General features: G+C 48.3%; 1 long non-coding RNA gene across 1 annotated transcript; it reads right to left on the minus strand.

Annotated features, from left to right (window-relative positions):
• Window positions 1-7,954: 7,954 nt before the first annotated feature.
• On the minus strand, window positions 7,955-10,020 carry LOC138841839 (uncharacterized). Its single transcript, XR_011376516.1, has 3 exons — window positions 9,460-10,020; window positions 9,094-9,171; window positions 7,955-8,554 (listed from the first exon to the last, which is right to left on the minus strand). It is a non-coding gene; the product is annotated as an uncharacterized lncRNA (long non-coding RNA).
• Between the last annotated feature and the right edge of the window lie 15,790 nt (window positions 10,021-25,810).

The following is a 25,810-nucleotide window of genomic DNA, read 5'->3' on the forward strand; positions in this document are numbered from 1 at the left end:
TGCTCAAAACTAGCCTCTAATCACTTGAGCCACAGTTCTACTTCCTGCTTTTTGGTGATTAATTAGAGATAACAGTCTTGGGGACTTTTCTGCCCTGACTGGCTTTGAACCTCCTGATCTCAACCTCCTGAGTAGCTACAATTACAGGAATGGGCCACCAGTGCCTGACCAAAGGTTTTGCTCTTAACGACGGTAGAGGTGTCAGAGACTTTCACAGCTGAACTTTCTGACCCCCTTAAAATTGGGTTTAAAAAATATTGGCGTCTAAGTTAAAGTGTTTTGATTGAAACTAAATTTTCTTCTTTCACTTGTAATTCTCATTTGTCTGAGGATTAAACCTCAAGCTTCAAAAAGCAAGACTTTGTGTGTGTGTGTGTGTATGTGTGTGTGATGATGGCATTTAAGAAATTATAAGAAGTGTACCACCCTCAAAGAGTAATGATGTGCAAATATTGGCCATGACTTACCCTAATTACACAACGTGATTACAACGTAGAGAAAAATAAAAGTTCTACTTTCTTCTCCATCCTAGCACCCTCCACTCCCCTTTTCCCAAGCCAAAGTGAACACCTTGTGTTTAAAAATTGTGCACATCAACTCTGAGGTTTCAAAAGGAAGCACCCATTTCCGGTGACATTTTTGTACTAGACCAGAGAGTTTCGTTGGGATACATCTTCCTCCCCGCCTCTTTGGAAAGGTTTGGTTTTTCTTCGTGTAATATTTTTTCCCCAGCTGTACAAAACACTTTCATTAACCTAAGAATGGATTATTTGGAGTGCTAATTAATTGATTCTTCAAAATGCCAATTGACACACTCCCAGAGAAAACCTGATCTAAGCAACTATGTTAATCAAGCTATTGTACTTAAGGTTCTGTCTGAATATGAGACCATGTGAAATGAGGAGAACTTTGCCATTACTCGCCTGGCCCTCTCGTGGGCAGCTAATTAATATGAGCTGAATATGACAGTTGTACATGGCCGTTCACCGTACTGCCTGACAATAACTCTATAAAATTACATTTTAGCTGGAGAATGGAAACAGTGTTAAATACCATTATTTGCCTGCCTTTGATGTCTCCGAGTCATTATGAAAGCAATTACAGCAGTTTTCTCTGTCTGTATGTCTACTGGGTCTTTATTATCAGTATCTGTCTGAATTCTTTACCAGGTGGAGACTATACGGTGTATTAAAGACAAGGGAATTCAGCCACAATTATCAGGATGGAAATAGAAAAAGAAAACAAAAAAAATCACAGTGTTACAGCTGATCCTGCCAGAAAACAGTAATTTAATATTAAAGACGGATAATCTGGGGAAAACTTGCAAGCATTTTTTTAAATTTTTTAAAATTTAACTTAATATTTTTTTAAAAAAACGTTAAGTCTACAAAACTCATGAATCTAGGGCAGAATTAATTAGAATCAATAGGGAAGTGAGAAAAAAACAAAAGGAAAAGAAAGATCAACAGCTCCGGGTAGCCAGAGAAAACACATTTTGCTTCTTGAGTTTCCAGGGAATTGTCATTCTTGCTTCAAGTCCACCCTTTCCTAATCCAATGATGCAATCTGTGATGCCAATTTTTCTTTTGTATACCCACTGATAATATCATCCATGTTATTTCTACATGAAAAGGGGATGATACTAACGAGGATTCCGTTTTCAGCTCATCTCTGGAAATGTTTCCACAATGCCAGGAGAGAGTAGGATATGGACATATCGAGGTATGTCCTCGCTCTTCTGTAAGTACCAGAGGTGACTCTGGACTTCAAAGGATGCTCTTGATTGACACACTGTCTTCCCCACAGAGACAGTTACCCTCTCTTCCCCCCACCCCACCCCAAGCATGGCATCTAAGGACTGGCCTCTTTATGATTCGATCCAGGCAATATTGATTGTTCACTCCCACTTTGCATGCGCCTAGCCTTCCTGGAAGAATGTATGGAGATGAGGAGATGTGAAGGAGAATGACACTGGTCGTTTTTTTTGAGCCAGGCTTTGGGCAAAACTCTTGATGTGAATTATGGAGTTATCTTCCTACCACACCCCAACCATCCCCAGTCTTATGGCAAGGAGTCCACACTAGACCTCCCTCTCAACTTCCACCTGGATCCATACTGTGTTTCTCTCCACTAGCTCACTGCTTATAAATACTTGCAAGCACCTGGTGGGCCCATGGTTTGCGATGAAGGACTTAACATGGAGATAGGTAAGAGAAGAACGGGATTAATTATTGGCGAAGCTGGATGGGAGATACACAAGGGAGTTTTGGCGTGCAGTGGGTCCTGCAGATAAGAAAGCACTTTAGGAAGACAGCAAAGCTCTCCCCCAAAATCTCTTTCCCTCTAGAGGTTTTTTTTTTTTTTTAACCATGATACGGACACACGTGCATATGTTACGAAGATAAAAGACAGACTGAGATATGGTACGTGCGCCATAAGAGAATGTGTTTACTAACCCTATGACTCTCAGAAACATGAGGAGGGTTGGTTAAAGGCAGGGTTAATCGAGATGAATCTAGAGACCAGGAGGAGACTGGTTGGTTGGAAGCTAGGGTTGATGGTTCTGGTATGTTCTGTTCTGTTCTGTGTCCCAGGCGGAGCAGGATGGACAGGACCAGGAGTGGTTGGCAGAGAGAGCCAAAGTCACTCCTGCATCATCCTGTCGGTCCTGTTTTCCTTCTTCTCACCCATCTGCCTCCTCTTCAAGCACTGGGGGATTGAATCCATCCTCAATCCTGTCTAGGATTCGGACAGAGCTTCCACAAACAGCCTTTCCTGGCTGGAATTTCTGCTCACATAAACATTGTGAATTGTTTCAGGTAGTCTAAAAACAAAATAAGTAGCTGGGCACCGGTGGTTCACACCTTTAATCCTAACTACTCAGGAGGGTGACATCTGAGGATTTCCAAAGCAGAAGTAGTAGGCTTAAAGCAATCTGAATTCAAAGTTTCCCAGTCTCTCTGAGCCTTAAAATCCTTCCTCACATAGAAATGACATGAACTTTCAGTGGTGACTCAGATTCTGGGGAAGAAATAAAGCATCTGTTAACTAGCCCAGGACAGGTACCCTTTCTATTTTGTGTGTGTGAGTGTGTGTGTGTGTGTGTGTGTGTGTGTGTGTGTGTGTGTGTGTGTGTGTGTGTGTGTGTGTGCGCTGAGCCTGGAGTTGAACTCAGATCCTGGGCACTGTCCCTAAGCTTTTATGCTCAAGGCTAGTGCTTTACCACTTGAGCTCCAGTTCCACTTCCAAGTCTTGTTTGTTTGTTTGTTTTGGTTTTTTGGTGATTAATTGGAAATAAGAGTCTCTCAAACTTTCCAGTGTAGGGAGGTGGGCATGGGAGGTTGACTTTGAACTGTGATCCACAGATCTCAGCCTCCTGAGTAGCTAGGATTATAGGTGTGAACCACCAGTACCTAGCCTCTTTCCCTTTTTACTTTAACATTCCAAACTTGAGCAGGAAGACATTCACAGAAAACTTGCTCACAGCAGCAAGAGCTAGGAACTAATCAAATAACCTTTTAAATGATTCTGTATGTTCCAGCTTTCAATAATGAATGTTTTAATTTTTCTAAGGTTATTGACTTATTTTTGTAAGTTTTATAGTGGGTGAATGTTCCTGGAGGTGAGGGGTGGGGGTTAAATATCCTTTAAAACTTCTCAGTCAGGGTGAGTAAATGATGCTCCTAAAACAACCTCAGAATTCTAGCCATCCCGAAACAATGTCGTATCTGTTTACCTGCGCTTCCAGTGTCTGGTACTAATGTGGCTCTCCATAGATGCTGCTCTGTGTGCTCCTCACTCAGGGACCCGCAATGTCACTTGACATTGAGCCGGGAGTGAAAAGGCTTGGAAGGCCAGCAGAGATAGACATGATGCTTGCCATCTTTTCTTCTTATTAATAATCATGGGGTTCGGTCCAGCCCTGAGATCCAATGGAACATCACCCTTTCCCTAGAAGAGAAGGTGAGACTAACTGATGGGCTGCGCTGCTGGGTTATTGAAATGGTCTTAAAGGGTACATGTTTGCAAGGGCATTCCCTCACCCTTATTTTTAGTAGCCGTACAAAGAGGTTTCAACTCAACGTGACAGTTTATGAGTACAATGCACTTTGACCCACGTCACCCCTCTCCGGACTCTCCCCCTCCTCCAACAACACTCTGACCCTTCCTCTGCCCGTTCTTTCTCCATTCATCCGCCCTCCCCCTCCCCATCTATTCCAGCTTCTCAGTACTCATTTTGTTAAACTCTAAGTTAGTTGTTCAGCATATACCATATTTGAATGTGAGACATAGATATCATATACCAGCATATGCCATATTTCAATGTGATATATATATACCATATTTCAATATGATGTATATATGCCATACGCCAGCATATGCCATATTTCAAGGTATATATATATATATATATACATACATACATATATATATATACTATATATGGTATATATGTATTTGGTGTGTATATATATGCATATATACACCAAATACAAGCATATGCGATATTTCAAAGTGATATGTATACATACATACTATGCCAGCATATACCATATTTCAATGTGAAATATGTATATATAGATAGATAGATTTGTATATCAGCATGTACTATCTCTCAGTGGGACACATACTTACGAGTGTCACTTGCTGAACAAGAAGAGCAGAGCAATGCAGAGTCAGCTGTGTCCTCTGTGACCGGAACCATGTCTCCTCACGCTTTTGTTTCATTTGGTAAGTATCAGATTGTCCCGGTTTTGCAGCCAAGATCAAGAACTTTTCCTTGGGGGCCAGTTTTGTCACTAGCCTCAAGACTCATAAGACCCAGTCACCAAGCGCGAGTGACCCCCCATCCTCCCCCACGGGTTGTAAGCGCCAGCCAACCCATCTCCTAGCCATGGCTAGCACTTTCTTTTGCTCACCTGATCAATAACTCTGACTTACAAAAAGCATCAAACACCTCAAAGGCATCCCAAAGGCCCAGGTCGCCAAAGGGAATAAAGAGAAAACGTGGCACGTGTTAACGGTTCTCTGTGGGCTTCCCGGACCTCCTTGTAGGCCTGAGGCCTACAAGGGGCCTTGGTGATCCAGCTGCTCTGAAAATTAGAGAACGGGGTTAACATTTCATTATGACATAGCCTGCACAGCCTCCAGAGGAAAGAATCCCCAGTTCAAAGTCACAGCCCGCATCTTCTCACCAAGTAGGCCAGAAAAGACACAAAAAAGAAAGCAAGGAAAACGACACCCAGAGATAGTAAAAATATAACAATAGATAGTAGTGACAGTCATGAGATTGCAAATAACTTAGATACCAAAGAGGAGACAGTACTTTCAACCAGTCTAGGTGATAGCATAAATTGGAATTTTTTTATTTAGGGCAATTTGGTAATAAGCACCAAAATCCAAAAGCTTTTAAATATGGCCTTTAACTTAGTACATTCAGGAGCCTGTCTTAAAAAAGAAACTGTCAGAGATGCATACAAATTACAGGTATGTTCACACAGATTATTATTCTGCCATCTTTATAACAATAAAATAATAGAAGTAAAGTAAATATACAATAGGCGTTTGATGCAGTAAGTTTGTTATGTGGAAGACTGATAAGCCATTGAAAACATGTGTGTGGGGAATTATTAAATGGGAAAAAATGGAATGCAAAAATATTATTCTAATCCTTACTGGTAAAACACACACTCCAGTATCTTTTTATAAGTGGACAAAACAGATTGGAAAGAAATTAGGCCTATTAAAGATAAGAAATGCCAGATAGAGAAGACACAGGATAAAATGAGGCAAATTGGTCCTTTGTTTCCATATTTCTTTGTGGGTTTTTTCCCCTTACACATGTATATCAGTTAAAGACAGATATAAGCAAGAATAAACCTTTTGCATGGATCCTTATTGTTTCCAATGGGTTTGTTCATGTATTTTCTTAGCCACAGTGCTCAAAATCACATAAAGGGGAGATAAGTTATCTCTATTGTCCAGAAGTTAATGTCAGGTGTAGAGATACTATATTAAGCCTTAACTTGGCTAGCCTGAATAAAAATCTGCAATTGCAATTGCATCTAATGCTATGGCACTAATTGTCTGTAATTAATAAGAATGTATATATAAAAGTGGGCTCAAGCCATGAGATATAGGATATTCATTTATATCTAATTTTAAAATGTCATGTTTTGGGTTGCATAAGCCATGTTACAATGTAAAATCTCCCTCTTTATTCTTTAAGGGTTAAAATGTTGTTAGACTCAGGAGATAGGAATGAATTGTTAATATATCACATTTTTAGAAGAAACACATTCTGACATTTGTTAATTAAACTTTTCTTAAGGCTTAATGCATTGTCAAGATAGGACATATTTTCAGGGAAGCTTGTGATCTTACTAGGCTTTAAAAATAATCCAAAAGCTGGTTTTGACATCCTACTTAATAGAGATAAAAAATGTATTTTAAAGTCATGCAAATCTAAAGGAACAGAGAAATCGAATTTACCCAATCAATTAGTACCTAACAACATAATAGAAGGGAAATGTTGCTTACTTTCTTCTAAAAAATGATTAATGCAGGTTTGAGAGCCTTTTTTCTGGTTTTATGAAATTAAGTCTTTAATTATATGAGTTTGAAATCACATCACGTATTTGGTATAGATGGGGCTGAAAGTTTCCATATTTCGGCCAAGAGCACCTTTTCTACTTTCCAGCAATACATAAAGACAGCAGTTTGGGGGGGGGGAGGGGCTTGGTTGTGGGGCCTGAACTCAGGGCCTGGGCGCTATCCCTCAGCTCTTCAACTCAAGTCTAGCACTCTACCACTTGATCCAGAGCGCCACTTCTGGTTTTTTGCTTTTTGCTCATGTGGTGCTGAGGAATCGAACCCAGGGCCTCAGGCATGCAAGGCAAGCGCTCTACCACTGAGCTACCTTCCCAGCCCCAAAGATAGCAATTTTTAAGTGGTCAGTGTCAAAAACATATTTCAATTCTTGTGTCTCTTAATTTTAATTACCTTTTCTAGAGAGATCACTTGTTTTCCTGGAGTCATAAAATTCCACACAACAAAATAAGCTTGAGACAAAAGAATTAAGCCCAAGAAGTGGACATGATGGCCATATACTAAAGCATTCCTGCAGTCTGTGTAAAGATGAGTAGTGTGGAGGAATTTAGTCAGAACACGGGTAAGAGACAGTCTGTGAGCCTATGGAAGGAGAATCTGGGAGCAGGTTTGCCTCTTGCATTTTTCAGAAGGCAGAAATTTTCTTAGACTACCTTTGGTGTCTCAGACTTCGAGCCTCATCTGTGGTCCTCTCTAAACGATGATAGCCACACAGGACTCACTGGATCTTTTCAACCAGTCAGGGTGAGAAAGTATGCAGAAGCAGGCAGCCATGTGTCAATTTCCCTTTTCCTCTTTGCCCCCTGAGCAAACCAGCAGACTCCAAGCTAGCTTTAAACTCTTAAGTTTTGCTCATACCTGTAATCCTAGCTATTCGGGAGGCTAAGATCTGAGCATTGCTGTTCAAAACCACTTAGTGATCAGCAAAAAGCTGGAAATAAGAGCTGTGGAGAGTGTTGAATTCTATACATGAGCATGGATCACCTCAAACTAGGTGAGTGGACACTTGTGTGTTCTCTGTCTCTGTCTCTCTGTCTCTGTCTTCCTGTCTAATTCTGTGTCTCTGTCTCTCTTTGTCTGTCTTCCTGTCTGTCTCTGTGTCTGTCTCTGTCTGTCTGTCTCTCTCACACACACACACATACACACACATACACAATTGTGTCCCCACTGGCAAACTTGATGCTGAAAACCCCACCTGAACTTGTACATCCTCAGCACAGTGTCCCCTCCCGAAGCTCACTACATTAGAATTGTCCCAAACTTTCCTACAGCAATGTTTTATTAGTTCAAACTTTTATTTTTTTTTTAAAAAAAAAAAAAGGAATTCAACATCTGTGGTGTGACACTTGGGAATTTTATTCATGATCCTTGTTGTAGGGAGGGGCACACCGCGCTCAGAGCAAAAGCCCTGGGGATCCAGAAATGCATGAGAAACAGTGTCTTTTCCCCTAAGGACTCCAAGGAGGAAGATAGGGACATGAGGACTTGACCATCGCCCCGGTCTCCGGCTGAGAAATGAGTCAATAATTGGAATTTGGCCTTGAATATCTATCAGGGATGTAACAGTCCAGATCTGGCTCCATCGGGCAGCTGGAGTAGCTCAGAAGTAGAGAAAGGGGACACTAGCAAGGACCACTGTCTTGGGAGCCAGGCGGTGGGGTCTGATGCCAGCACTTTCCTTGCTATTTCCTGTGGAGAGCCAAGCAGTACGGGAAGGAGGGGGTATGGAACTCGTGTGTGTGATGCGCTGAGCTCCCTGTATGGAAGTCAGTGGAAGAACCTTTGGGGGAAGGGAGCACCCTTGAGACTGGGATTCCTGAAACTCCAGGGCAGTGGGGGTCGGGGGTTGGCTCTCAACGGGTTGTCACCCCTCCTTCCATGCTGAGGGATGTGCCTGTGGAGGGAGCCCCTCTCCGACTCCTCTCGACTCATGATCCAGTCTTCTCTGTAAACACAAGGAAATGAGGCAGATCAAGAGACAGAACGGCAGGCAAAGACATCCAGATGTGGGAGGAGGAAGGAAGAAGAGAATGAGTGAAAAGCAAGAAGTACTTTCCTCGACTGTATCTCAGATGGAAACGGCTAACTCCAGCGCACATCAGGATACATACAGAGCAAATGGCGGCTGTCTGAGACTAACCTGTTACCTTCCTTCGTACAGAGCCAGCAAAGCATGCTGACTGAGAGGCTGGGGCAGCGATAGGAACAGAAGTCAGAGAGCATAACTAGGACCAGGAAGGACAGGTGCGTACTTGTTTATTGGTAATGGTACCCTGAGCACCATCTCATACAGTTGCTGCAGGATGCATGCTATCTCCCTTCCTAGCTAGGAATGAATGAAGAGGTAGAAACAGAGCTGGGATGTGAGGAAGGGATAGACACCACTTTAGATATCCTAGCAAGTACCTTGCCTCCTTCCCCCCTCACCCCAGGCAGTAACCCCTCCAGGATTGGGACTCATATCCATCCAGCCCTACCACGTACCTTTCTTTCCCTTCCTGCAGGCTTCGGCCTCCAGCTACAGGGACATGTCATGGCTTCTGGGAACCGTTGGTGGGACATCTACAGCACAGAACATGGGGATGTCTGTCTCTGATTAAGCAACTTCCCCTGGTGGAAGGTGAGTCTGGGTACAACCTCTCAGTCCTAGGCTTCAGACCTCAACAATTTGAACCCCAGCCTTCAAGAGGTGTCATCTCAAGTCTACGTGGGCAAGCTGGTGTGCTGTTGGGCTCTTTCTCCAGCCCTGTCTATCTGTTCAGGGATCCTAGGCATGCTACTTTGTTTGCCCTTCCTATCTCCCTCTCCCTACCTGGCCCAGACACTGGTCAAGGTGCCCTGACAACTCACTTTTTGTTGTTGTTGTTGTTGTTGGACATGGGGCTTGAACTCTTGGCCTGGGCGCTGTCCCTCAGCTCTTCAACTCAAGATGAGCACTCCACCACTTGAGCCACAGCACCACTTCTGGTTTTCTGAGTGCTTTATTGGAGATAAGAGTGTCACGGAGTTTCCTACCCGGGCTGGTTTTGAACCACGATCCTCAGATCTCAGCCTCCTGAGTAGCTACGATGACAGGTGTGAGCCCGACTTGACAACTCGCTTTAAGAGACAAAGCAATGTGAATGACTGGAGGTGTGCGTTGTGTGTTCCCACCAAGAAATGATATCTTAACAGCTAGCCAGCTCTTCATCTCAGGAAGGAGTCTTTTAACATGGGCTCCTCAGACATCGAGGATGGGCAGACAGCAGAAATGAGGGACAGTTTCTTCTAAAGAAAAGAAGAGACCCTAGGCGAAAGGTTGAACTCCTGATGCTTCTCTTCCCAGAGGCACAGACCACTGCGAGAAATCTTGGCTGTCTCAATCACATCAAGTAATAGCCAGAGGCCCAGGATGAGCTATTCAGGGACCACCACTGGCACCCCAGACACCACACCATAGAAGTGAGAGCTGTGAGTCTTAACTGTCACACAGGTGGGTCTGGAATTCTCAACGGAAACAACTGCCATTGGGCGGAGCCGGGGCCCAGGGGGTCCCTTCCCTTCTTCATTTATTGCTCTGCTGTGTTGGGAGCCACAGTATTTCTGAGGCCAAGAGAGAGAAATGTTCTGTTACTGAGCCAAGGGTCCAGAGACCACCAAATAGCGGAGGGACTTCTACAATAGGTCTCTAAAAAGAAACAGTATATACCTATAGATATACACAAGGATGCAAGTATGAGCTATGGCTGTCATCTACTGGATGCAGGTGCAACCCAGATGGATATTGGGCTTCGATCCTGGGGCAGTTAGAGGCGGCCGAAGGACACATGGGGTTGATGAAGCAAAAGCCGAGAAACAAGATAGGATGCCTGGCTTTCCGAGTCGGTGCCCTGCAATCTACCCTACCAATCTCTGACCTGTCTGTACCTTAGTTTTCCTGAGCCACTTCGAGATGAATTGCATACACGGGAAGGAAGAACTCCCAAGACAAGATGTCCTGGGCAAACAAACAAACAAACAAAAAAAAGATGAAACAATTTGAAAAAGTGGAGGACTGAGACAACATTTGATTTGATAGAAGGGAAAGCTGACAGGAGGGAAGGGAATCCTAGTGGTAGAAAGGTGAGCAGGACAGGCCAAAGGAGAGGAGGGAGGGGTGGACATGGGGGACTGCTGTCTCTGAATCTATAACCAGCCGCATGCAGGGGAGAAGCAGCTCTCTGAGTCTACCGGGGCTGGCAGAGTGGTTCAAGGCCCTCTGTGGAATTTTCTTGGTCTAGGGAATCACTGAGAAGGGAGGCGGGCAGACACAGGGAGTATCAGAGGCTAGCCAAGGCAGACAGCAGGAAGACAAAAAGCCCCAAAGTGTCTTTCTTTTTCTTACCCCCACTTTTACCTTTCTTGGACGCCCAGTTTTAGAAACAAGAAAAAAAACCCACTGGAATTCTAGTAAGGTATAGAGGAAGAGTAGGGACTTGTGTCCTTTCTAGAAAAAAAAATAACCTTCAGTTCACTAGACAACAAACACTCCTCTAATGGTGGAGAGTTAAGCATCCAGTATGGATCCAAGCAGAGGGGGCAGGCTTAGAAAGAGGGGGCTTCTTAAACCCCTAAACTTCAGCCTGAGTCACTTCCAGGGAAGCCAGTGGGGAACCCACATAAGAGTGGAGGGGCTCAAAATAACTCCCAAGTGTGGAGAAGCAAGTATACCTGGGGAACTACTGGAGGGCCCTGGACCCTGCCATAGCTAGGAATCAGTCGGGGGGGGGAGAAGGGGGGAGGTGCCTAGGCCTGTCTCCTCCTCTCCTCCCAGAAGCCCTGAAAATGCCACTTGGGAAATGCCAGTAGGAGCAACTGTCACATTTCCCCCTCCCTCTCCCTCCCCTCAGTTTCAAGGGTTAGGGGAAACTCTTTCTCTAGCCTTCCTCTAGCCTTCTCCTGCCTTCCATCTTGACTACCTATAAGGTACAACGCCCTGACTGGAGAGAAGGAAGTGACCAGAAATGGAAACTCACCAGATGGATGGAGAATCCAGGGGAGCGAAGGCATGGGTCCCCACAGTGTTTGGTGTGATCATCAGCTAAAGCAAGAAAGAGGCATTGGGCCAAAAATGTTTTGTCTTGAGCCCGGGGATCTGTAGCATCTGTGGCTAATGCATGTTCACATGTGTAGAGATGCAACCCCCTCTCTCCAAAAAAAAAAAAAAAAAAAAAAAGAGCAACCAAAAAGACCTCTTTTTGTGAAAAAGTCCCTTCCGAAAACTGTCTTAATCGCTCAATGCCTAACATACCCCCAATGTCAGCAGGCATCTTAGCAGAAGTAGCAATCTTGGCCAGGCAATTTCGCTTTTTGATTTCTCTTTTGTGGAAGAATTCATCCTCTCTGTAAAGCTCATGGCTTTACCCGAACATGGGTTGAGCTTTGCCAGCAAAGCGTTGGAGATATACAAAGATGAACGAGGCCAAGTTTCCCGCCTCCAAGCACTATTCTCCTTATACGGAGCCAAAAGGACAAGCTGGAAATGAAAAGAAATACAAGGGCCGGGCTGCCAGCTCCCCTATCCATACATACTTCTTAGTGTCTACCCTTCCCCATTTCAGCGTGAATTTGATCATAATAGGGTCCCTTGGGGGTGGGGGTGGGGGGCGCAGGGGGAAAATCATGACCATCAAGACCTAAGTGTGTGTTTGCTGAGACCAGGGGAAAAATAAGAGGTTGGAAACTTAGAGATTTCTTGGCTCCCCGGGGATTTATAGTCTTAGAAAAAAAAAACCTAAACAAACAAAAAATACGTACTGTCTTCAAATCAGGGCCTTGACCTTGAGCAGGACTTATACAAGTTGAGGGATAGGAAACTTCATGAAGTCTATTGGTTCAGAGAACGGGTCCACCAAGGGTCCCTGAAGGTGTCTCCAGTGACCTGATGTATTTTGTAAGGTGTCTCAAGTTGACACCTGACCTTATCATCTGAGGCGGATGCTCATTAGAGCACATCACAGGATGCAGAAAAGGGGGAGGGGGAGGAGGAGGAGGAGAGGGGGTCTTGGGGAAGCTCCAAGCTTGGCCTGCGTTTGGGGGGAAGGGAGAATCATCGCTCACAGATGTTGAGACAGTATTGCAAGCTCTTTCTTTGGTATACTCCGCAGATAGATAGAGGTACGGGGAAGGGGCTGCTCCTCCAAATAGGGAAGAAGATATCCCCCCCAGATGTGGATTTTACAGGGAATCTTGGGAGACAACTGGGGAAAAGTGGGTAAATTTGAACTGTCATCATATGGTGTCCTTATAATCAGAAACAATGGCAAGGGGTGGGAGGAGGAGCGAAGGGATCTGAGCAGGGAGCGAGGCCAGGCCCCGCTCCCTGCGGCTGAGCCTGCCACATCCCCATCACTGCTGAGAAACCATCCATCCGGTCCAAACGCAAGATCATTTGCTGCATCTGCAATGCACCGCAGACCTGTCGACTTCGGAGGGGACCGACTGGACAGGACCAGGGGGGCAGGAATGCTGGGATGGTATCGACAGAAACGAAGAGGGGACAGGGCTGCACACGCCAAGCCTAGAGAAGATAACTGTGATGAGAAAGACGACCCCGTGCAAAGGGAAGAGACAGGCAGGGAGAGCTGACTGGCTTGGGCCCCGGCCCAAAGAGAATGGGGGTTTTCTACCATAGGGCCGGAGGGGAGAAGACAAGACAGGAGAAGCTGGTAGGTGAATGGATTGCTGATAGGTCTGGCCGGAAGAACAGCAAGTCTCGTCATGGATAAGAGTGGAAACCTATCCCTGTGTGCCCCCCAGTCCTCCCAATGCTAGGACACACCTCTCTTGCAGTACAATACAGATGAAGGGAAAAGGGGGAGGTCAAAAGTGAGGTGCCCACCCGCCCAGCAGTGGTGGTGCTGCTGCCAGGAAAGGCGGCCCCTCCTCCAGAAGTGGTTCTTCTGGAACCTTCTTGGGTGTGTGTGGGGGGGGGGGGTCCCTTGCCCATGGGCCCACTCCTGAGCCGACATGGGGAATAGTGGAGCCTCTTCAAAATGTCCTATTTACGGGGTGGATTTTGCTTCTCAGCCTCAAGTCTCCAGCGCCTCCAGCCAGAGGAGAGGAAGGCCTGAAGCCTTCTTGAAGCCCAGCGTCCATCTTTTTATTGTTTTTTTTCCTCACTGAAAGGAACACACCTGACGACGACGTCGAATTGGCCGTCAGCGACAGTGGGGTCCTCGTGGGTGTGGAAAGAGACGGCGGCTCTTCCAGATCGCTCTCACCTTCTGGAAGATTTCCCAGTCTCCTTTGCTTTTAGCTTAGGCATCCTGAGAACCTAAAGGTTCTGAGAGGCTTCAAAGAGACACTGTCTGGGCTCAAGGCCGCCTGAGAAAGGTGCAGACCCCGCCCCCCCCAGAGCAGGGGAGGTGGGTGAGGAGGGGGACCGGCCATTCCGTGCCCAGAAACTACCTGGAAAAAACAAAACAGGTAGTTGTGGCATATTTCGCCCCCCCCCCGCAGGAACCCAAGAGTCTGGGTGGTCACCAGGGGCCTCTCTGTCCTCAGTACTTCATATCCCCCTGGGAAGCCAGGACCATTCCTGGGTCACCCAGGATCCTTCAAGGAGAGTGTGGCTTTCCAGTTCTTCTTGCCAGAGACTTCTGCTTATGAAACAAGGTCCTCACTAGGAACCAGAGGCTCTGAGACTCCCAGACTCTCCTCTTTGGAAGTAGAGGCCGGGTGTGTGTGCAGGGGGAGGGAGAGGGAATCTCCCAGAAACACTATTTTCAGCACTTGGAAAAAACAAATCTGTTTCAAGAAACGAGTTGCATCATGGGTAGGGGCCATCTGAGGTAGAAGCCTTTTTCTCTCCAGCCATGTGCCAAAGGTGGTTTTCTCTGGATCAGCTGCTTTGACTATTGGAGCCGGGGAAGAACATTACCGCTTTCAGGCTGTCACTGTCTCTATTGCTCTGGGACAGGATCTCTATATTCCCCCCCGCCGAGGAAGCCCACCAAGAAGTTGCCTCTCCTGTTACCCACAAAGCCCCGCTCCTCTGATCTCTCATTCCACAGCACCTCTTAGGGTTGAGGGTGTGTGTGTGTGGGGGGGGTCATTATTCATTCCTTCGCTGCTATATTTTTTGGCATCCAACAAACATGGACTTGATGCCAAGCTGAGACTTCTCCTTTCTACCTATGACATCCCAGGGCAAGACACGGTCTTCATCATAATCAAAGAGAAATGGAGATGGCCACAGATTTAGGCCCCCCCGGCCCGCCCCTCTGTTAGGCCACATATATCAAGAAGACCTTGTCTGTCTTCCTCAGTGTACCTTTATAGGAAAATAATCTGGAATTGTAAAGCTAGAGAAACGATCACTGGAAAACCATTTGGGTCATATTTTGGGTAGGAAGGAAAGAACTACGCCTCTGCACCCCACCCCACCCCACATTCGGGGAGTCCTAAAGAAGTTATTTTGGATATCTAAATTCTCGTTGATTTAGATTTTCTACTCTTTTACTATGCAAGTACCTAAGAATCTAAGCAAAATTTTTTGAGGTTGCAAGTCCAATGTGGAGAATATGTAGCCCTCATTCCCCCCCCAAAAAAATACTAGGGACCTCAAAAATAGAAAGAGTTCAGTTCTGAGGGTACTTTAGGGTCTTATCAGATAACAGTGCTAGAACTTTTCTGGGTCCAGTATAGGAATCCTCTGGGGAGGGGAGGGAATTAGGAAGCCGGCAAGTTCCAGGATTTGGAGATGTCCGTTGTTACAGGGTCTGAGATGGTGCCTAGAAGCTGCCCCCTTGTTATCAGTGGACCAGAGACTGATCCCAAAAAGATGATGGCATGCCAGAGGATGCTCAGTGAGTGTGTGTGGAGGGAGGGGGAGGGGAGGAGACCTCGAGGAGGGTTTAGAAAGGGGGCGGGGGGGGGGGGGAGAGGGTCCGGGAAAAGTGGATGGAGCTGCATGCAGTGTTATCGCCCAGATGATGTATCCTCAGAATGGGCACATTCCTATATTGCCCATATTTGAACTTGTTTTAGGAAAAGGAAGAAGGAAAAGGGAAGGGAAGTGTGGGGATGGGGGGAGAGGGAGGGGGCAACCCTCTATCTTTTGCTTAGCTTGGAGGAGAAACAGGAGTGCGCATCACTCCTAGACACCTGCCATCTTGGCAGATTTCCAAGGCATTCTCTTCGGAGGAGGGAGGCGGGAAGACTCGGCCCGGAGACCCCGTAGCGGGAGGGATAATTCCTATGGTAGCGTGTGCTGGCTGGCAGATAACGGAGAGGAAAGAAACATATTCTTCTGAATTCCATGGTCCAAAGGGTAGAAAAAGGAAAGATTTTCTTCGGGGGGGGTGGGAAGAAAGGAAAAGACTGGAGCCAGGTTCGTTTGATTTCAGAGACATATAGGTACACGCCTTTTCTGTAGACCGTCTATACAGGAGCTCATTGTCTGAGCTACCAACTGTGTTTCTATCTTCTGGCCAGGTGGACCTCCTTGATACTAACTGGAAAGGCCGAAGAGGAGAAGGAAAGAAATTCAAGACTAGAGAGCGGGCCTGGCCGGGCTTAGAAATGGCCACTCTTCTTTCTGAGCCAGGCAATATGCCACGCTTGCTACTACCTTAGCTGGCTCCTTTGCATCCATCCTCAGGGATGTCCCATGCAAACAGGAGCTCACAGGGCAGAGAAGCTCTACCGCTGGCTTCAGGAGGCCCAATGGTTTGCGTCTCCGAGGCCACCGCTCCACAGAGAGACCCACAGCCCTGGCTCCCAGGCTCTGATCTCTGCCTTTGGGTAAAGCTCCTGTCCAGCCTATCTGGGGACTCTTTCCTACTTCCTGCCTTCCCTTCATGCTTCTCTCCTGTTTCCAGAGAAGCCCCCACCCACCCACCCAAGAGAGCATAGTTGGCCTCCATGCCTCATACCCCAACAAGCACACCACTTCCAGTATTTCTACGTTGCTAGTACCAAGAACTCTCTCTCTCTCAGAAGCCAGGAGGATGATAGAAGCATTGGGACAAGATTCATGCTGGAGGAAGTCTTACCTCCCTGCAGCAGACAGTCTCAGAATGGTAGAGATGATACACAGCCAAGGACTGGCTGACTCTCGGGACGTGCGGGTGGTTATTCACCAAGTGGGCGATTCTGACTTCCTCAAAGCCCCTCGCCTTGGGACATTTCCCCCTTTGCTCTCTCTCTAGAGGCCCAAGTGGCCATAAGAAGCAAAGAACCAAGGAAGCCTTCTGAGGAGGGGCAGGTGCGTGCAGCCTACAGATTGAAGGAGGGCGGGGGAGGGGTCGGGAAAGCAAAGGATTGTTTAGAAAAATGCACACATCACCACTTGACCAGAAGGTACCCAGGACCCAAACACCCTGAGATTAGGACGAAGCACCTTCATTCAAAGAGGTTTTTTTCCTTAATTTGTGGCTTGTGAATTCGGCTGAGGCCAGCCGTAGAACCCATTGGTTAATTTGGTAAGTTAGCAGAGCACGCAAGTGAACAGTCAGTGAAATCACTACAGGACATGATGTGACCCAGTGGTATGGGGGTTCTCTGAGGCCCTGATGCTTAGGAGAACCCCAGGTTTGAGTTGTCCATAGTAAACGACTGCAAAGTCTGGGAACTTTTTTATTTTGTATGTTAAATTAGTGAGACACTATTTGGAGCCACTTTGTCTATTCCCAAACCAGGACCAGGACGGCAGGAATTCCTGTACAGGAGGACAGAGGCCTTTGTCTTTCCTTGAAGTGCAGCGGGCATCTTCGCTATTTCCAGTTGAAGACTAGAAAAGCAAAGGATGGGGGGGGGGGGCAGAGGGGGGGGCGGTGAGGCGAGCTCATCTCTCACAGTCGACTCCTTTCCGAATGATGGGGGGGGGGCCTAAGGCCATTCAAGAGGGACAGAGAAATGAGGATGCTACGGTCGATGTTTTCACCACTCACAGAAAGGGTCCGGGGCCCCGGAGACGCTGTCTCACACCCCGTGTGGTTTCCTCTGTTGACATTTTCTTTTAGTTCCCCTGGAGTGTCTTATAACAGACCAACATCGACCTCATATATTGCCAGTCTCAAAGCCAAGTACAAAGGGGAAAAGGGAGGGCGGTGCATCCTTTCTTAGAGAGTAAAAGCCAAGAGGCTGCCTAGAGTTAGCACAGACACGGCTGGGTGGGGTGTAGTAGGATGGGGAGGGGGCAGAGGGGAGGGCAAGTGAGGCAGAGCTGGGCGCCAGGGACACGGTGGTCTGGAGGAAGTCACACTGTATTCCAACGTCACCTTGGAAAGAAAACTTTGATAGAAGGCCCAGCCTGGGAAGCCCGGCCCTGGAGAAACAGCCTAAGCCACTCATTCCTCACCACCCCCCAACCCCCAACCCCCTGACTGATGATGAGTCCAGAAGTTTCTGTAGAGGAAAGTCTATATGGAAGGGGAGACCTGGCTGGTCTGCTCAGGAGGAGAGGAAGAGAAAGGTGGGTCCCTCTGTCAAAGAGAGGGGTGGAATCTCGCTCCTGACCGGACCCTGGTGGGCTGGCCCTGTGGAATATTGGGGTGGGAGGAGATGGGGAAGGAGCGGGGGGGGGGGGGCGGGGGGAGAGAGGACAGGGTGTGGGGGCCCGGAGGACTCTGTGCGTGCTGTGTGGGGGCAAAGCCTCAGGAGTGCGGCCAGTTGTCTGTGTGTGCTGTTGAGATTCCTTCCTCTGGGCTGGCCTTTCCCAGGTCGTCATCACCTTTATTTGGGTGTCGGCTGGGCCATCCTCTCCCTCCTCCCCCCCACCCCCTATTATCCATCTTTGTCACTCCATCTCCCCATCCCCGCTTGGGGTCTGCTATACAATCTCCTGGAACGTGTATGCATGAAACGCTTTTAAGGATCGGACTTGCCCGTCCTCGTGGCCTTCGAAACACACCCACGGAAACGCCAGGATGAGTCGATCACTCGGGTGCAGGGCCGAGATGTTCTTTGGTTGACCTAGGCCACACATTCTCCCTTCAAAACAGGCATTCCCAAAACCAGCGTGGGGTTCCCCCGAGACTCAGACCCGGTGTGGCCTGTGCAAGGGACATTTATCCAATTGGGAAGCAAGGGGGGTAGCTGGGGGAATGCAGGGTGGCGGACCCATGTGGCCTTAGGATTGAGGGGCCCGAGAGCCTTAGTTTGGACTTAATCCTCTTCATGCACGCTACAGGCGTGACACCACAGCAGGGCGCCCTCATGAATGACGAGGCCGGGTCGGATTGTTGCCAGTGGTGTCCTCCTGTAGCTGATGGCCTCCCTCAGCCCTTGCCCCTGAGTCTCTGTGCTCCTGATGGCTGGTCCCCGGCTTTGATGGTTCCCAGTTCCCTCACAGCTTAGCCCTTTGGAGCTGCTCTTCTGCAGGACCAACCTCCCATGTTCCCGGCCTTAGCCACCCCTATACCCCCTCTGACCCCCTCTGCAGTTCTCCCCAAATCCTGCCTCTCTGCACAGCTGGGGCCTTGCACTGTACGTGAGCATGCCTATTTTGAAGGGAGCATTTGTGGACTCTGTTCTTTTTTTTTCCCACAAGCACGGATTGAGCTTGCAAATGGTTGACGCATGCATTTTAAGCCCAGGAGGGTTGAGGAATTTGTCTCGAAGCTGCGGTTTCACTGGACTTACGGCGGGAACAATCGGGAAACATCTGCCACGCTTAAGTCACTGGCTTCCATTTGCTTGGAACCCATTTGGTATTCCTCCATTGCAAAGGAACAAGGAATAAGCAACACTGATCACACCCAATTGCAACCTCGATGAGTGGATATCTGTTCCTGCCTTCCTCCATCCCCTGCTCAGGGTTTTATATCCTAAACTCATTCTCATTTTTGCCACCCCCACCCCTCCCCACCCCACACCCCCCCCCCCGCTTGGGACTGCTATACAATCTCCTGAAACACGCATGCACGAAACTTTTTAAGAAATGGACATTTGAATATCTTAACGGACCTCAAGACACAGCCACGAAGCCATTTACTCTAAGTAATCCGTGGGGATGCATCAATGAATGAGAAACAGTGTCTTCTCCTCTACCAAACGCTTGTGTTGGGGAAGGGGTGGGGAAATAACTTCCAGTAACTTCCCAGACACTAGAGCCAGAGTCAAGTTGAAAAGTTACCTGTAGGAATTCATCTCTTGGATGGCTGGAGTTGGTTGTGATCGAGCTCCTAGGCAGACGCCCGCATTTGAAACCCAACTTACCCGGAAACCATCCTCCCCAAGAGTTACAGTTGAGGGGAAGGAGAGCCATCTTGTTAAAATTCATAGCTAGAAGGCAAAAGAGCCAGGTCTGAGGAATGTAAGCGTCATGATTTAGCTTCATGACCAGCTCCATTCTACGGCGACTCTAGGAAAGGAGAAAACTGAGTCACCGAGGGAAGACCAGAAAAGGTCAAGAAGGATCTGTGGCACAAGATCATTTTGCATTTCCCCTGATGTTTTGCTGGAGCATATCCATGGACTAATGGCCTAGAGTCCAACTCCATCCTTGCTTTCCATCTCCACCTTGGCCATCTTTGTGTGCTGTTCTTCCTATGAATTAAAAAGGATACATAGGTGAGCCATAATGTTCCCGTCCTAGGAGGAATCCAGTAGGCACAGAGAGATGTAGCCAGTGTATAGTGGTCTATACATTCATTCACAGAGGAGGAGAGCAGGACTATTAGAAGCATCCTCTAGGAGAAAGTACCCAAGCATAGGGCAGAGTGTGAGCAGAGCCAAAGATGAGGGATGGGGGTCGCAGCAGAAAGCAAAGGCGACTTGTTATCAGAGCTCTAAAGAGATGGAGAGGGTCACAGGGACTCGAGGCTGGACAGCCCTGTCCCGCCCAGGAGAGTACCCACAGGCCTTTCAGAATTCTCCTCACACAATGACAAAGGAGCAGAAGGCAGCATCAAGCAGGCAACAGGGGCCACAGGACTGGAAAGAAAAGGCAGACGTGGGAAGCATTTGAAGAAATGAACGAGGGAGAAAGGACTCTAGCTCCTTTGGTATGGGGACCGGAAGGACACTGGGAAGCCTGGACACAGCGCCGTGGCTGGTCACAGCAGGGCAGCCCTTGGTAGGCACAGAGGCGAAGGAGGAAAAGGTGAGTGGAGGAGAGTGAGCAAGCTCAAGACCCTGAGAACGCCCCAGTGCAGCCTCTCGCTTGACAGCGACTCACGTCAGGGATTGGGGGTTAACTCAAGACGTGTGTGAATGCCACTAGGCCCAGATCCATGTCTCCCTCTCTCTCTTTCTCTCTCCCTCTCCTTATCCCTCATTGCCTGGCTCCCCTTCCTGAGGGTGGGGGGAGATGATGCCGTTGTCCAGTGGCTATTAGGGAGATGTTCTTGAGTTCAGGGAGTTTGCCTTCCACACAGGGGAGGGTACAGTAGGCCATCCCTCTGGCCCTTGGCCCTGCCTTGTAGCTGGTGAAACACGATCGTGTGATGAGCATCTACCCACGGTGGGGAGGAGGAATTGAACATGAAAGGTACTTTGTGTGTGTTGAGGGGGGGTGCGGGGGGGGGGATGCAATGGGACACAATAGCGTCACAGCTCCTGGGGTGGGGAGGCGGGAAGCAAGGTAGAGGCTCTGTTTTGCTTGCTTTGTCGTCACCCACAAGAGGACAGGGCGGAGGGGGGATGTAATCCTCTTCTCAGATCAACCAGCAAAACATCGGGAGGCCTGCTCTCCTGGGAACTTAACGGGAAATATAATTTGATGGTAAATCCAATAGCAGGGGCCCTCCGCTGTTTGGCCAATCCGAATTTGTTGGCGGCCAGCAAATAAGGGCTGGGAAAAATGGGAAGTGACCCAGGGCCTTTCTAGAAAAGAAGAGGCTAAGTTTTCCTTTTGGTTTTGAGAGAGAGAGAGAGAGAGAGAGAGAGAGAGAGAGAGAGAGAGAGAGAGAGAGAGAGAGAGAGAGAGAGAGAGAGAGAGAGCGCGCAAGCGCTGCCCTTGGATCGTTTCCTGGCAAGTAGTCTCGGTTTTGTCAAACGTTTCCCCCCTCCCCCAGCCCCTGCAGTCTCTGGAATGATCCAAAAGAAACTCTCCTCCACAACGTTGAGGGGTTCATCCCCTCAAGTGAACAGGGGCACCCCAGTGCCTTTCTTTCTCCTTTCCAGTTAGATCCTCTCCTCCCATGAATCTAGCAATAGTCATCGGTCCTCTACTTCAGCAGAGCCTCCGCCCACCCTTTGCCCCGCCATCCCTACGAAGACTCTTAGAATTCTCTGTTCTAATATCACTGATGAAAATCACTTTATTGAACAAACATTTACTGAGCTTTATTTTCTGTCAGACTTCTGGTGGCGGTAGGATTTCAAAAGCCCACGGAGGTTTTGCCCTTCCACTGAGAAAACCACTATTGAGAAGGGAAGGAAGGACTTGGGGAAAGGAGGGAAAGGTGTATGGAAGGGGATGGGAGAGAGGGGTTGGCTTGGTGAGCCGTGGGGGTGGGGGGAGCAGGGGGGGAGCAATCTTTTTAAGGAATCCTCCTCAAGAATGTAGAGGTCACAAGGGTTCAAGAAGTCAGTGGGTGGTGGATGGCTGGCTGGTCCCAGGTGACAAACCAAAGATGAAAAAAAAAAAAAGCCAGAAGATGAGGATGGCTAGCCCAAGGCGTTGTATTTCTTCTGGTGTCCTTGTTTTTCTTCCAGATAGTAGTGGCACAGCCACAGGCAGGCACAGTACGGGACAGCCACCTCCGGGGGGAGGTTTGCAGGGTTGGGAGGGGTGCATACATTTCTTTTAGGTGATGGTGAAAAGGTATCTCAACTCTTCCCTTGCCTTCCCTTATTGTTCCTGTGGCCAAGCCCAGCTTGCTGCCGCCATGCTTGCTTGTGGAAGAGAGGGCCGGGCCGTCAGCAAGCGCTCCTCATTCTGACTCTGGAAAAATACTTTGGCAAACCAGGGGGGGAGAGAGAAGGCGAGGGAACGGTGCCCGAGAAAGGGCAATGGGGTGACTGTTACTGGGCAGAAGAATGGGGGGAGGGAACCCCAGATAGATGGGAGAGGAAGGGGGGGTGAGGTACAGACTGGTGTGGGGCCTGGGCACCAGGGAGGAGATCTCAGAGCAGCGGGATGCCATGGCTTTGGAAACAAGAGAAGCAAGCAGGATGGGGGAGGCAACTGTGGCGGCAACCAAAGCACAGGAGGGTCTGAGGTTCTACAGACCGTGCCCTTCCTGGTTCAAACCCCCCATTCACTCTGGTGACCAGTTAGCCAGGGATCTTCCTCACTGGAGCTGAAGGTAACGAAGCGAAGAAAGAGAGGAGTGGAGACTGGAGAGGCTCAGTCTAGGGGCCTGCGATGCATAGAGGAGCCGGGGCCTGCCTGCCTTGCTCCAGGATAACCCAGGCTCTTCCAGGGGTCATACTTCCCTTGCTTTCTCAGGCAGCCTTTGGAGGAACCAAGGAGCAGAAAAGCCACCTTTGCTTTGGTAGGCGAGCTGCGGTGTGGGGAAGGGGAAGGGAATGAATGTAAGAGAATATCCAAGCTGGCCCTGTTGGGGCTCAAGACTAATGCTTTTGTTCTATTTTCAGAGACATTTAAATATACATTTATAGATTCCCCTCAGCCTTTCCAGGGGAAGCCTAACCTTCTTCTATAAATACAAGAAGACATGTGTTAGGATAGTGAAAAACTGCACTCCTGTTTTGTTTTCATTGTGATTGTAGAAAAAAAAAAAACACAATAAAAGGAGGTGGAAACTTTTGCTCATTGCCCAGGAAGGGATTAAAAAAAAAAAAAAAGGAACTTGGAAAAAAGGTTGTGTTCTTAGCAAAAGTGTGTCATGTTCACTTCTTCATGGAAGGAAGAAGATTGTATCCTCCACACGCCCCCCCCACCCACACCCCCCAACCGAAAGGGCCACTGCACAGAGCCCACGGCGGTGATCGGATGTTACAAAGCCCAGTTTCCTGGCATCCGACCCCTCCACGGAGAGCCCGGCCAGACCCACCCCTGAGGGAAAGGCATGCTTAAATCATATCCAGTAGAGTTTCTAGGAGGGAAAGACAGGTGGCCGAGGCGGTGGCAGCAGTGTGAAGACAAGTTTTGCGTTTGAAACGGACCAGGCAAATCGCCAACCCACTTGGATTCAGGGCTGGGCTGCGCAGAGCCCCCCACCCACCCCACCCCCGCCGCCTCCCCCTCCCCCCACAACACACTCAAGGGGCAGGGGAACATGGGACCTTCAGAAAAACCTCCAGCAATGCCAAACCTCCCCCCTCCCGCTCCCCCTCTCCCACCCCAAGCACGGGGGAGGGAAGGGGCCCACGTCCGTCCGTCCGTCCATCCGCAGCCAAAGATTTGAGTGCAAGGCACTCTCTCCTGGTGCCCTTCCTGCAAGCTGGGGAAAGCGAGGCCAGTCCAGTGGGAGATGGACGGAGGATGGTTAAAAATAAACAAATACATAAAAGCTCAAGGCTAGGAGTTAGACTGGACGCCAGTCTACCGCCGCCATTTCCCATGGCAGGTGCGCCTAGAAGCCCCGGCAACTTCCTGTTGAGGGAAGGGGTCTGCAAAGCTTTGAATGGCCTAACCCAGTTATGACTATGCTCCAGGACCCAGTGGATTGTTTTGTGGGTTTTGTTTTAATGACCGAAATGGTCTCCAGACTAAAAACCTACTGTGGGATCACTGGTCCTGCCCTGGGGGGGTGGGGGGTGGGGCGGCGTTGTGGAATAGTATACCCAGAGACGTGTCAATAAGCAGATCTTGGTTGCGTGGTTCGTCTCCTGCCCATCCTCTGTCCTCACAGCCGCTGTCCTCCGCCCCCCGCAACCCCCTCTCCTCCTCTCTCCCAGGGAGGCCATGTTTTAGCAGCGAAGAGCACTCTTTGGAAGAGTGCTTTTATTTATGCATCCCACCCCCACCCCCACCCCGATTTCCCTCTTCTGTTGTCCTTTGCCTGGACTAAGAGGATGGCAGGATTGCAATCCTCACACAAACACGGTACGAATTTACCCGAGAACTGAATTTCCTCTGAATCTGGTCGAAATGTCTCCTAGACCCAGGCCGCAGAAGCTCACCTCCTTCCCCCCCTCCCTACCCCCACCCCTGAGATGGCACGGGCAGCATTTATTTTCTGTGGGAGGGGACTTCCCTGTCCCTTTCCCAAAACACTGTAAATTCCTCGAGGGCAAGGGTTTTTATATCTGATGCGCTCCTCCCATTGCTAGGGGCTGGAGAAGTTTGGCACAGCATAGATGCTCAGTTGAAGTTTGTTGACTAGCCCATACAGAGTCAACCTGCTTTGTGGGAAAGAACCCCGAGATGTTGAACTATGGGACTTGAACTCTATGTGACTTGAAAGTCACGTATTTTGAGGGATAACCAGAGGAATTAGGACGAGGATAGCAGAACCTCAAAAACAGAGACAAGGCATGCGGGAAGGACTGGGGTGGGGGGAGGGAGCTTAAGGGTCACCAGTATACTCTTTGAGAAGTTGTTTGGTGCCGGTACCTGTCAGAAAAAAAAAAAGAATGATCAAATATGGTTTAGCCTACTTCCCAAACCCAAGGTCCAGAATGTAAGGCAAAGCTGAATTTCTGAAGGTACATTGAGAGGAGGATGTGCAACAAATTATCCTCACAAGGGAGAGACTGAAAAATAACAATTTGTGGACTAAGCTTGGATGGTCATTCCATATACTTGAGAAAAATTTATGTGGAACCTCAGGGTTGTGGCTTGTTACCACGAAGTGTCCAGGGTCGTGGCTAGACTTGAGGAGATGACTACAAAGTGCGCATTAGGAAAATGATGCCCTGAAAGTTCAAGCTCCCCCCCGCACCATCCTTCATGAACTGCCACTCTAATGTACACTAGAAATGTAGTTCCCTGCAACCCCCAAACCAAAGTGTGTGGAAAGAGCTCGTGGGATATATACCAAGGGGCACAGGAAACAGCTCTCCCAAACAAGTGATGATAAACTTTGTGCAGGCCAATGGAGGAGAATAGAGAAGTGGAGATCCTTAGTGAGTAAAAAATAAATAAAAACAAGAGAAGCGAAGAAATGCCTGTGCAATCACTGAACCCCTCTATTGGAATGAAATGAGAATCGTCATTGCTAAACCCACTGCACTTGCTCAGTCTCTGTGTGTGTGTGTGTGTGTGTGTGCGTGTGCACGTGCGCGTGTTCATTACTGTCATAGAATTTGAACTCAAGGCCTGGGTACTGAGTTTTTTTTTTTTTTTTTGGCTCAAGACTGGATTTCTACCACTTGAGCTTCC

This window comes from Dipodomys merriami, unplaced genomic scaffold (assembly GCF_024711535.1).
Source record: "Dipodomys merriami isolate MVZ:Mamm:240054 unplaced genomic scaffold, mDipMer1.0.p SCAF_33, whole genome shotgun sequence".
NCBI lineage: Eukaryota > Metazoa > Chordata > Mammalia > Rodentia > Heteromyidae > Dipodomys > Dipodomys merriami.